The 13,208-nt window shown below is 40.0% G+C and overlaps 1 protein-coding gene and 1 non-coding gene across 2 annotated transcripts in view; one reads left to right on the forward strand and one right to left on the reverse strand.

Moving 5' to 3' along the window:
• The window catches only part of HDAC9 (histone deacetylase 9), a 1,013,734-nt gene that overhangs the window by 769,516 nt on the left and 231,010 nt on the right, over positions 1-13,208 (forward strand). The gene's annotated exons all lie outside the window — the stretch shown is intronic.
• Positions 9,926-9,997, reverse strand: TRNAS-GGA (transfer RNA serine (anticodon GGA)). The gene has a single exon. It is a non-coding gene; the product is annotated as a tRNA-Ser (tRNA).

The following is a 13,208-nucleotide window of genomic DNA, read 5'->3' on the forward strand; positions in this document are numbered from 1 at the left end:
CAATGCAAAAAGGAACATGGTAGGGTTAGCAGGCACCATCAGCTTCACCTTGGCTCTCCTTGTGCAGGCATCTTCTTGAGCTTCTGCTGTGGACTTCATTTCACCTGGGCTTCCCTGGTGGCTCAGACAGTAAAGCATCTGCCTGCACTGCGGGAGACCTGGATTCAATCCTTGGGTTGGGAAGATACCCTGGAGAAGGAAATGGCAACCCACTCCAGTACTCTTGCCTGGAAAATTCCATGGACTGAGGAGCCTGGTAGGCTACAGTCCATGGGGTCACAAAGAGTCGGACATGACTGAGCAACCTCACTTTCATTTCACCCCAACCATATTTAACTCTATTTCAGGGGCTCTCCTGTAGCACACCCCTGGAGGATTGTGTATGTGGAGAATTCCACCCAAGACCCAAGAGCATCTTAGGAATGCTGCATTCTGAACTTTCATTTACTTTTCACACATCTCCATAGAATTTTTAATGTGATGCCCACAGTTTAGTGTAGACATGGACTGAGTGCAAAAGTCCTAAGTGTGAGTGACAACACACATCATCAGCATCAGTCCTTCCAGTGAATATTCAGGACTGATTGCCTTTTAGGATGGACTGGTTGGATCTCCTTGCAGTCCAAGGGACTCTCAAGAGTCTTCACCTACACCACAGTTCAAAAGAATCAATTCTACGGGGCTCAGCTTTCTTTATAGTCCAACTCTCACAGCCATACATGACTCCTGGAAAAACTATACATTTGACTAGATGGAACTTTGATGGCAAAGTAATGTCTCTGCTTTTTAATATGCTGTCTAGGTTCATCATAACTTTTCTTCCAAGGAGCAAGTGTCTTTTAATTTCATGGCTGCAGTCACCATCTGCAGTGATTTTGGAGCCCCAAAAAAACAAAGGCTCTCACTGTTTCCATTGTTTCCCCATCTATTTGCCATGATCTTAGTTTTCTGAATGTTGAGTTTTAAGCCAATTTTTTCACTCTCCTCTTTCACTTTCATCAAGAGGCTCTTTAGTTCTTCTTCACTTTCTGCCATAAGGGTGGTGTCATCTGCATATTTGAGATGATTGATATTTCTCCTGGTAATCTTGATTCCAGGAGAGTCAAGTTCTCTGTGCTTCATCCAGCCCAGAGTTTCTCATGATGTACTCTGCATATAAGTTAAATAAGCAGGGTGACAATATATAGCCTTGATTTGGAACCAGTCTGTTGTTCCAAGTCCAGTTCTAACTGTTGCTTCTTGACCTGCATACAGATTTCTCAGGAGGCAGATCAGGTGGTCTGGTATTCCCATCTCTTTCAGAATTTTCCACAGTTTGATGTGATCCACACAGTCAAAGGCTTTGGCATAGTCAGTAAAGCAGAAGTAGATGTTTTTCTGGAACTCTCTTGGTTTTTCGATGTTCCAACAGACATTGGCAATTTGATCTCTGGTTCCTCTGCCTTTTCTAAAGCCAGCTTGAACATCTGGAAGTTCACCATTCACACACTGTTGAAGCCTGGCTTGGAGAATTTTACACAGTACTTTGCTAGCATGGGAGATGAGTGCAGTTGTGTGGCAGTTTGAACATCCTTGGCATTGCCTTTCTTTGCGATTGGAATGAAAACTGACCTTTTCCAGTTGTGTGGCCACTGCTGAGTTTTCCAAATTTGCTGGCATATTGAGTGCAGTACTTTCACAGCATCATCTTTCAGGATTTGAAATAGCTCATCTGGAATTCCATCACCTCCACTAGCTTTGTTCGTAGTGATACTTCCTAAGGCCACTTGTCTTTACATTCCAGGATGTGTATTCTTGCCACCTCTTCTTAATGTCTTCTGCTTCTGTTAGGTCCATACCGTTTCTGTCCTTTATTGTGCTCATCTTTGCATAAAATCTTCCCTTGGTATCTCTAATTTTCTTGAAGAGATCTCTCTCCTTGCTATTCTTTGGAACTCTGCATTCAAATGGGTGTATGAACAGTATGCTATCACTAAGATAGGATTATAATCTGAGACTACCTTGATTAGTATTTTAAATTTTTCTTTAAGTTTTAGTGCTATAGAATTCTGTTACTTTTGTGTTGACCAATCATGATATAATGGTATTGTTACATAATCACAATAGTAAAAGATGTTTATCAGTTTTCACAATCCGTAGCCAGACAAAAAATAAAAGATAATTATAATTGCAAGACATAATGGGAACATGGTTAACCTAACATAAAATAATTACATACAATTTAGGGGGTCAAACACAGTGTTGTGGTAAGTGGAAGTGCATACATGCACATGTTTTCATGTGCCCAACCAGTCTATATCTTTTGGTTGGTGCATTTAGTCCATTTACATTTAAGGTAATTATTGATATGTTTGATCCTATTACCATTTTCTTAATTGTTCTGGGTTTATTTTCTGTAGGTCTTTTCCTTCTCTTCTGTTTCCTGCCTAGAGAAGTCCCTTTAGCATTTGTTGTGAAGCTAGTTTAATGGTGCTGAATTCTCTTCACTTTTGCTTGTCTGGAAAGTGTTTGATATCTCCATCAGACCTGAAGGAGAGTCTTTCTGGGTAGAGTATTCTTGGTTGTAGGTTCTTCCCCTTCATCACTTTTAATATACCATGCCATTCCCTTCTGGCTTGTAGCATTTCTGTTGAAGGAATAAGCTGATAACCTGATGGGAGTTCCCTTGTATTTGTCATTCTTCCCTTCTTGCTTTTAATATTTTATCTCTGGCTTTAAGTTTTGTCAGTTTGATTACTATGTGTCTTAGTGTGTTTCTCCCTGGGTTTATCCTGCCTGGGACTCTCTATACTTTCTGGACTTGGTTGACTATTTCCTTTCCCATTCTAGGGAAATGGTCAGCCAAATTTCTTCAGATATTTTCTCAGGTCTCTTCTCTCTTTCTTCTCTTTCTGGGACCCCTATAATGCGAATGTTGGTGTGTTTAATGTCCCAGAGGTCTCTTAGGCAGTCTTCATTTCTTTTCATTCTTTTTTTCTGTATTCTGTTCTGCAGCAGTGATTTCCACCTTTCTGTCCTCCAGGTCATAGCCTCATTATTCTGCTATTGATTCCTTTCAGTGCATTATTCATCTCTGTTTGTTCTTTAGTTCTTGTAGGTCTTTGGTAAACATTTTTTGCACGTTGTCCATTGTTTTTCCTGAGCTCCTGGATCATCTTCACTATCATTATTCTGAATTCTTTTTCTGGAAGGTTGCCTATCACCACTTCATTTAATTGTCTTTCTGGGGTTTTATCTTGTCCCTTCATCTGGGATGTAACTTTCTACTTTTTCATCCTAATTAACTTTCTGTAATGTGGTTTTGTTCTGGCCTCTGTGGGATTGTGGTTCTTCTTGCTGCTCCTGTCTGCCCTCTGATGGAGGAGGCTAAGAGGCTTGTGTAATCTTCCTGATGAAAGGGACTAGTGGTGGGAAAAATTGGATCTTGCTCTGGTGGGCAAGGCCTTGCTCAGTAAAGCTTTACTCCAATTATCTGCTGTTGGGTGGAGTTGTGCTCCCTCTTTGGCCTGAGGTGACCCAGGCTGGGGTCTACTGGACTTATTGTAGCGTTAATGGTGACCTCCAAGAGGGCTTACACCAAGGGGGACTGGACTTCCCCAACAGCTGCTGCCAGTGCCCAAGTCCCTATGGGGAGCCCCTGCCAACCCACGCCTCCACAGGAGACCCTCCAACACTTGCAGGTAGTTTTAGTTCAGTCTCCTGTGGGATCACTGCTCCTTTCCTCTGAGTCTTGGTACACTCAAGATTTTATTTGTGCCCTCCAAGACTGGAGTCTCTTTTTTTGCTTATGCCCTCCAAGACTGTGTAAGTCTTGTAATCAAATCCCGCTGGTCTTCAGGGTCAGAGTCCCTGGGGATTCCTAGTCCCTTTGTCAGATCCCCAGGCTGGAAAGCCTGACATGGGGCTCAGAACCTTCACAACAGTGGGAGAACTTCTTTTGTTTTATTGTTCTTCAGTTTGTGGGTCATGCACGCGGCATGTATGGGGTTTGATTTTATTGTGACAGCCCCTCCTACTGTCTCGCTGCAGCTTCTTCTTTGTCTTGGGACGTAAAGTATCTTTTTTTGGTGGCTTCCAGCATCCTCCTGCGTATGATTATTCAATAGTTAGTTGCAGTTTTGCTGCTCTCATAGGGGAAGATAAGTACACATTCTTCTACTCTGCCATCCTGAACTGGAAGCCCTTAGTTTTTAATATGTAAAAGAACTTGGAAAAAAATCCTCTTTTGCCACAAAAATCTGAATTTTTATATGTGTTTATGCAAAATCTTACTTTGAGTGTCAGCTTCTTTGCATTTCTTTTTTATCAGTCCTCATCTCCCTTTGAGCTCACGTACTGCTACCTCATAATAATGCACGTGTACATGTGTATGTCTGTGTGTATGTGTACAGATATTTCAGGCAGGACAGTGAATTGGTGGGCAGACCAAGGGGAAGTAGTGAATGTGGAACATGGAAAAAACAAAGATAAAAGCACATTGAGTTTTTCAAATTATGATACTTCTGGTTTTAAGAATTTGCCTTGCATCCCTTAAGAATTTTAGCAAGATCAAAATAACCAGCTAGTGTAGTCAGCAGGGTTGCTCTCTGCTCCACTGATATTGATTTCCCCTTTCCTGGCCTAATATATTATAATTTACGTGATTTACATATCCAGAGCCAACTCTATCCCACTTTGCTAATAGCTCTACCTTCAGCTTCCAAATCCTAGAGCATCTGTCTTCCTACAGTTCCTTCTCTGGTCTCTACTTCTACTGTTATTGTATCACCATCTCAGCTCCTTTATCCTGTTGATGTATATCCACCTGAGGTGAATTTTTCTTGTTCTTTTCCTTCACTTTCCAGCCCCTCAGTATCCCATTCCATGCCAAGCGTCCCATTCCTTGTTAAGAACCACAAGCAATGGATGGAGTTAACCATCCTTTCTTACCTAGAGTTTTTCATACTGTCCGGAAGTCTTGCCCTGTTGATACCAGCTCTCTCATGAAGGTGACCTTCCTAACACTGTCACAAATATAGGGAATGGTTTTTGGAAATCTCTCCAACCAATAAGAGGGACATGGAGGGAAAAGAAATACTTTTTGCCATTGAGATGACAGGAAGTAGTTTTGGGCATCTCTTCTAATGACAGGAATTATAGTAGGGAGAGTTCATGGGTCAAGTATCCTTTTTACCATTGGAAGTTTTATTAAACTGTCATATGCCAAATACATGTGGCTAGGTTTGGGTAGTTAATTTTAGCAGCTGATGGCCCTGAACCACTGTTTGGAACACAATGTCTTATAAATTGTCTTATAAACAAACTTTTGGGATCTGTCCTTGCTAAGGACTAAATTGTGATCTTCCTGAGTTAGTATGGCAGAGAGTGAAGAGGAACTAAAAAGCCTATTGATGAAAGTGAAAGAGGAAAGTGAAAAAGTTGGCTTAAAGCTCAACATTCAGAAAACGAAGATCATGGCATCTGGTCCCATCACTTCATGGGAAATAGATGGGGAAACAGTGGAAACAGTGTCAGACTTTATTTTTTTTGGCTCCAAAATCACTATAGATGGTGATTGCAGCCATGAAATTAAGACGCTTACTCCTTGGAAGGAACTCCTTGGAACTCCTTGGAAGGTTATGACCAACCTAGACAGCATATTAAAAAGCAGAGATATTACTTTGCCAACAAAGGTCCATCTAGTCAAGGCTATGGTTTTTCCAGTGGTCATGTATGTATGTGAGAGTTGGACTGTGAAGAAAGCTGAGCGCCGAAGAATTGATGCTTTTGAACTGTGGTGTTGGAGAAGACTCTTGAGAGTCCCTTGGACTGCAAGGAGATCCAACCAGTCCATTCTATCTTGTTTGTTATCTCCAAGAGCTTTTTTTTTTTTTTAGCTTTCATTGGTTTTCTAAATAAACAATCATGTTGTCTGAGAAGGAAAAAAAGGAAAAAAAAAAAAAATAAAGGAGACCAGTCCTGGGTGTTCATTGGAAGGACTGATGCTAAAGCTGAAGCTCCAATACTTTGGCCACCTCATGTGAAGAGTTGACTCACTGGAAAAGACCCTGATGCTGGGAAGGATTGGGGCCAGGAGGAGAAGGGGACGACAGAGGATGAGATGGCTGGATGGCATCACCAACTTGATGGACATGAGTTTGGGTGAACTCTGGGAGTTGGTGATGGACAGGGAGGCCTGGCATGTTGCAATTCATGGGGTCGCAAAGAGTCGGACAGGACTGAGCGACTGAACTGAACTGAGTTAGTATGTTAAATCCCTAACCCCCAGTGTGATTGAATTGGATGGGGCTTTTAGGAGGCAAGTAAGGTTAAATGAGGTCATAAATGTGGGATTCTAATTTAATAGGGTGGGTGGTCTTACAAGAAGAGGAAAAGAGTGATCTGTCTCTTTTTTTGTTGTTGTTTTGTTTTTTATTTTTTAATTTAATTAGAGGCTAATTACTTTACAATATTGTATTGGTTTTGCCATACATCAACATGAATCCACCACAGGTGTACACATGTTCCCAATCCTGAACCCCCCTCCCACCTCCCTCCCCATACTATCCCTCTGGGTCATCCCAGTGCACCAGCCCCAAGCATCCTGTATCCTGCATCAAACCTCGACTGGCAATTCATTTCTTATATGATCTGTCTCTTTCTATGTGCACTCACTAAGGAAAGGCTATCTCAGGACATAGAGAGAAGGCCACCATCTACAAGCTGGGAAGAGAAACCAAAAATTGTCTTGCTTGTACCACAATCTTGGATTTTTAGTCAACAGAACTATAAGAAATAAGTTTCTGTTGTTTAAGTCACCCAGTCTGTATATTCTGTTGTTACAGCTCAAGCTAACACAAATCTGTTCATACATTCACAAATATAATTACTCATTTATGAATAGATTATATCTATAAAACTTACCATTATTATCTCTAAATTATAAATTAAATGTACATAAAACATAGATTGAAAGAGTATTTAGAGAAATGTTTCAGTTCAGTTCTGTTGCTCATTCGTGTCCAACTCTTTGCGACCCCATGAATCGCAGCACGCCAGGCCTCCCTGTCCATCACCAGCTCCCAGAGTTCACCCAAACTCCTATGCATCTAGTTGATAATGCCATCCAGCCATCTCATCCTTTGTCGTCCCCTTCTCCTCCTGCCTTCAATCTTTCCCCGCATCAGGGTCTTTTTCAAGGAGTCAGTTCTTCGCATCAGGTGACCAAAGTATTGGAGCTTCAGCATCTGTCCTTCCAAAGAATATTCAGGACTGATTTCCTTTCAGATGGACTGGATGGATCGCCTTGCAATCCAAGGGATTCTCAAGAGTCTTCTCCAACTACACAGTTCAAAAGCATCAATTCTTCAGGGCTTAGCTTGCTTTATGGTCCAAATCTCACATTCATACATGACTACTGGAAAAACCATAGCTTTGTTGGCAAACTAATGTCTCTGCTTTTTAATATGCTGTCTAGGTTCGTCATAGCTTTTCTTCCAAGGTCCAAGTGTCTTTTAATTTCATGGCTGCAGTTACCATCTGTAGTGATTTTGGAGCCCCCCAAAATAAAGTATGTCATTGTTTCAATTGTTTCCCCATCTATTTCCCATGAAGTGATGGGACCAGATGCCATGATCTTCATTTTTTGAATGCTGAGTTTTGAGCCAGCTTTTTCACTCTCCTCTTTCACTTTCACCAAGAACCTCTTTGTTCCTCTTCACTTTCTGCCATAAGGGTGGTGTCATCTGCATATTTGAGGTGGTTGATAGTTCTCCTAGCAATCTTGATTCCAGCTTTTGCTTCATCCAGCCTGGAATTTTGCATAATGTACTCTGCTTGTAAGTTAAAGAATCAGGCTGATGGTATACAGCCTTGATGTACTCCTTTTCCTATTTGGAACCAGTCTTTTGTTCCATGTCCAGTTCTAATTGTTGCTTCTTGACCTAAATACAGACTTCTCAGAAGGCAGGTAAAGTGGTCTGGTATTCCCATCTGTTTAAGAATTTCCACAGTTTGTTGTGATGCACACAGTCAAAGGCTTTGGCATAGTCAATAAAGCAGAAATAGATGTTTTTCTGAAACTCTTTTGCTTTTTCGATGATCCAACAGATGTTGGCAATTTGATCTCTGGTTCCTCTGCCTTTTCTAAATCCAGCTTGAATGTCTGGAAGCTCTTGGTTCATGTTCTGTTAAAGCCTTGCTTAAGAATTTTGAGCATTACTTTGCTAGCATGTGAGATGAATGCAATTGTGCAGTAGTTTGAATATTCCTTGGCATTGCCTTTCTTTGAGATTGGGATGAAAACTGACCTTTTCCAGTCCTGTGGCCACTGCTGAGTTTACCAATTTTGCTGGCATATTGAGTGCAGCACTTTCACAGAATCAACTTTTAGGATTTGAAATAGCTCAACTGGAATTCCATCATCTCCACTAGCTTTGTTCATAGTGATGCTTCCTAAGGTCCACTTGACTTCATATTCCAGGATGTCTGGCTCTAGGTGAATGAATCCACAATTGTGGTTATCTGGGTTATGAAGATCTTTTTTGTATAGTTCTGTGTATTCTTGCCACCTCTTCTTAATGTCTTCTGCTTCTGTTAGGTCCATACCGTTTCTGTCCTTTGTTGTGCCCATCTTTGCATGAAATGTTCCCTTGATATCTCTGATTTTCTTGAAGAGATCTCTAGACTTTCCCATTCTATTATTTTCCTCTGTTTCTTTGCAGTGATCACTGAGGAAAGCTTTCTTATCTCTCCTTGCTATTCTTTGGAACTCCTCATTCAGATGGTTATATCTTTCCTTTGCTCCTTTGCTTTCTACTTCTCTTCTTTTCTCAGCTATTTGTATGGCCTCCTCAGACAACCATTTTTTGTCTTTTTGCATTCCTTTTTCTTGGGGATAGTCTTGATCACTGCCTGCTGTACAGTCATGAACCTCTGTCCATAGTTCTTCAGGCACTCTGTCTATCAGATTGAATCCTTTGAATATATTTGCCACTTCTACTGTATAATTGTAAGGGATTTGATTTAGGTCATACCTGCATGGTCTAGTGGTTTTCCCTACTTTTGTCGATTTAAGTCTGAATTTTGCAATAAGGAGCTCATCATCTGAGCCAGTGTCAGCTCCCAGTCTTGCTTTTGCGGACTGTATAGAGCTTCACCATATCTTGATTAGTAGTGATTATACATCAAAATTAATAGCACAGACACAGAATGTTCACTCTAGAGAAGAATCCTTTTAGGGAGATAAAACTATATAGAGAAGAAAGTGTATACCAAGCAAAGTTATTTGTGGTTATCTAATGAGGTTGCTAAGAGTCGGATACAACTGAGTGACTTCACTTTGACTTTTCACTTTCATGCATTAGAGAAGGAAATGGCAGCAACCCACTCCAGTGTTCTTGCCTGGAGAATCCCAGGGACGGGGGAGCCTGGTGGGTTGCCGTCTATGGGGTCGCACAGAGTCGGACACGACTGAAGCAACTTAGCAGTAGCAGTAGCAATGCTCCTTAGTACTATGGTGAAATAGACTTTGTTCTCAGATGTTTGAATATTTTTTCTAATCAAGTTCAACCTTTATAACTGTTTGGAAGAAAATGTTCTACTGTTGTTTATTAATAATAAAAATCTTTCTTACACTTTCAGAAAACTTACAGTAATTTCCAAAAGCAAATAAAAGGATATAGGGAATTACATATGGTTCTGAGTCACCTGTTAAAGTCTTTGGGGATTTTTTAAATATTTGGAGTATAGTTGATTTACAATGTTGTGCTAGTTTCAGGTGTACAGCAAAGTGGATCACCTATACATACAGATGCGAAAGTGAAGTCACTCAGTCGTGCCCTACTCTTTGCGACCCCATGGACTGTAGCCCACCAGGCTCCTCCCTCCATGGGATTCTCCAAGCAAGAGTACTGGAGTGGGCTGCCATTTCCTTCTCCAGGGGATCTTCCCAACCCAGGGATCGAACCTGGGTCTCCCGCATTCCAGGCAGACGCTTTAACCTCTGAGCCACCAGGGAAGCCCACATATAGATATTCCACTCTTTTTTAGATTCTTTTCCCATGTAAGGCATTGCAGAATGTTGAGTAGAGTTCCCTGTGAGGTACAGTAGGTCCTTATTAGTTATCTATGTATTTTACACATAGTGGTATATATGTCAATTCCAGTCTCCCAAATTATCCCTGCCCCCCTTCCCCCACAGTAACCATAAGTTTTTTTTTTTTAATATATGTGACTGTATTTCTGTTTTGTAAATAAGCTCATTTGTACCAGTTTTTAGATTCCTATATATGCAATATCATATGATATTTATATTTTCTGTCTGAGTTACTTCACTCAGTATGACAATCTCTAGGTCCATTCATGTCCCTACAAATGGCATTATTTTGTTGTTTTTATGGCTGATAATATTCCATTGTGTGTTTCCCTGCTGGCTCAGTGGTAAAGAACCCACCTGCCAATGCAGGAGATGTGAGTTCAACCCTGGGTCCTGAAGATACGTTGGAGAAGGACATGCCAACCCACTCCAGTATTCTTGCCTGGAGAAATCCATGGAGAGAAGGCGGCTAGTGGGAGTCCATGGGGTTGCAAAAGAGTCAGACATGACTTAGCAACTAAACAGCAACAGCAATATTCTGTTGTATATGTATACCATATCTTCTTTATCTATTCATCTGTGAGTGGATATTTAGGTTGCCTCCAAGGCTTGGCTGTTGTAAATAATGCTGCAGTGAACGTTGGGGTGCATATATCTTTTTGAATTATGGTTTTGTCCAGGTATATGCCTGGGAGTGAGATTACTGGGTCATATCATAGTTCTATTTTTACCTTTTTAAGGACCCTCCATACTGTTCTCCTTAGTGGCTGTATCATTTTACATTCCATTCCCGCAGTCTAAGAGGGCACCCTTTTCTCCATACCCTGTCAAGCATTTATTGTTTGTAAATTTTTTGATAATGGCCCTCTGAAAGCTGTGAGGGGATATCTTTTTGTAGTCTTGATTTGCATTTCTCTAATAATTAGTAATGTTGAGTGTCTTTTCATATGCTCTTTGGCCCTCTGTATGTCTTTTCTTTGGAGAAATACCTATTTAGGTCTTCTATGCATTCGTTGATTGTATATATATATATATATATATATGATGCATAAGCTGTTTGTATGTTTTGGAGATTGATCCTTTGTCTGTCACTTCATTTGCAAATATTTTCTTCAAGTCTGAGGACTGTCCTTTTGTTTATAGTTTCCTTTGCTGTGCAAAAGCTTTTAATTTTAATTAGATCCTGTTTGTTTATTTTTATTTCATCACTGTAAAAGGTGGATCAAAAAAGATACATTGCGATTTATGTCAGAGATTTCTCTGCTTATGTTTTCCTCTTAAGGGTTTCATAGTATGAGCTCTAATAGTTTTCTGGTGGCATCTTTAGGATTATCTTTATATAGTATTATCTCATCCGCAAGCAGTCAGAGTTTTACTTCTTTTCCAGTTTGGATTCCTTTTATTTCTTCTCCATGTCATGGCTGGGACTTCCAAACCTATGTTAAATGATAGCAGTGATAGTGGGCATGCTGCTTGTGTTCCTGATCTTAGAGGAGATGCTTTAAGTTTTTCATCATTGAGAGTGATGTTTGCTGTGGGTTTGTTGTATATGACTTCTATTATGTTGTGGTAGGTTCCCACCAAGACTACTTTCTGGAGGTTTCTTTTTTTAACCAAGAATGAGTATTGAATTTTGTCAGAAGCTTAGTTTCTGCATGTATTGAGATGATTGTATGGTTTTTATTTTTCAGTTTGTTAGTATGGTGTATCACACTGATTGATTTGTGAATATTGAAGAATCCTTGTATCCCTGGGATAAATCACACTTGATCGTGTTATATAATCCTTTTAATGTGTTTTTAGATTCAATTTGCTAGTATTTTGTTGAAGATTTTTACGTCTGTGTTCATCAGTGATACTGGCTTTTAGTTTTCTTTTTTTGCGTGTGATGTCTTTGTGTGGTTTTGTTATCCAGGTGATAGTGGCCTTGTAGAATGGCTTGGGAGTATTCCTTCCTCTGCAGTTTTGGGAAGAGTTTCCGAAGGATAGATGTTAACTTCTCTAAGTGTTTGATAGAATTCACCTGTGAAGCCATCTGGTCCTGGATTTTTGTTTGTTGGAAGTTTTTGGATCACAGTTTCCATTTTAGCAGTTGTGATTAGTTTTTTCCTTTTTTTAAATATTTCTTCCTGTTTCTGTCTTGGAAGGGTGTACCCTTCTAAGAATTTGTCCATTTTTTCTAGGTTGTCCATTTTGTAAGTGGATAATTGCTCTTGTTTGTGGTGAGTGTCAGTTTAACTTCTTTCTCGTTTCTAATTTGATTGATTTGAGTCTTCCTCTTCCTCTTGATTCTGGGTAAAAATGTATCAATTTTGTCTTCTCAAAGAACCAGCTTCTAGTTTTCTTTGAGGATTTATTAATTTATGTTTTCTTGCCTTGCCAGTAATTGTAAATATGATTAATGAGGACTGTCTATGGCACCTATAGCTATGTAATGGTTAAAAATTGGTTTACAAGTATCCAACACAATGTGAATGTTGGTTTTTATTTTTTAGCTTAAGCAACCGTTTTCCTCAAGGCTATATCTTCATGAAGCTCAAATAACTATAGTGGTTTGATAAAAGAAGTCAATAAATAAAGCTCTCAGTCAGTTTAGCTGGTAAATGATTAGGTTGCAGGGTTCATTTGGTGGCCCCTCTACTTCTCGGTTGACGGTGTTGAGATGATGGTGCTGACTGTGACGTGCTGAACGTTCTTAGAAAACAAGCTTTATTTAAGGCGTCAGAAGTCTCGAAGGCTTCTCAGATCTGCTGAGTAGCCGCTCTACGCCACAGTGTCTTAGGCCTCAACTATGTGATAGTTATTTTAAAAAAAAAAATGAGTTCAACAGCAGCCAATAGTAGTAGCTAACAGTTGCCTATCACGTATTCATTCAATCCCCTCCAACGTCATATTCAGATGGCAGTTTAAAAATCCGCTGTTTCATTGGTAAGGGAATCACACAACAGAGATGTTAATTACTTGATGGCCCATGTCTTTCGCCTTTTAGTGGTGAAGTCGTAATTTCATCTGGACAGTTTGATTCCAGAATCTTCTCTCTTTACCACTTTGCTGTTCTTGAGAGGATCTTAATATTCTATTTATTTATTTATTGTTCTAATTTATTATACATATATGCTCACTGTTCTTGACA

This window comes from Bubalus kerabau, chromosome 8 (assembly GCF_029407905.1).
Source record: "Bubalus kerabau isolate K-KA32 ecotype Philippines breed swamp buffalo chromosome 8, PCC_UOA_SB_1v2, whole genome shotgun sequence".
NCBI lineage: Eukaryota > Metazoa > Chordata > Mammalia > Artiodactyla > Bovidae > Bubalus > Bubalus kerabau.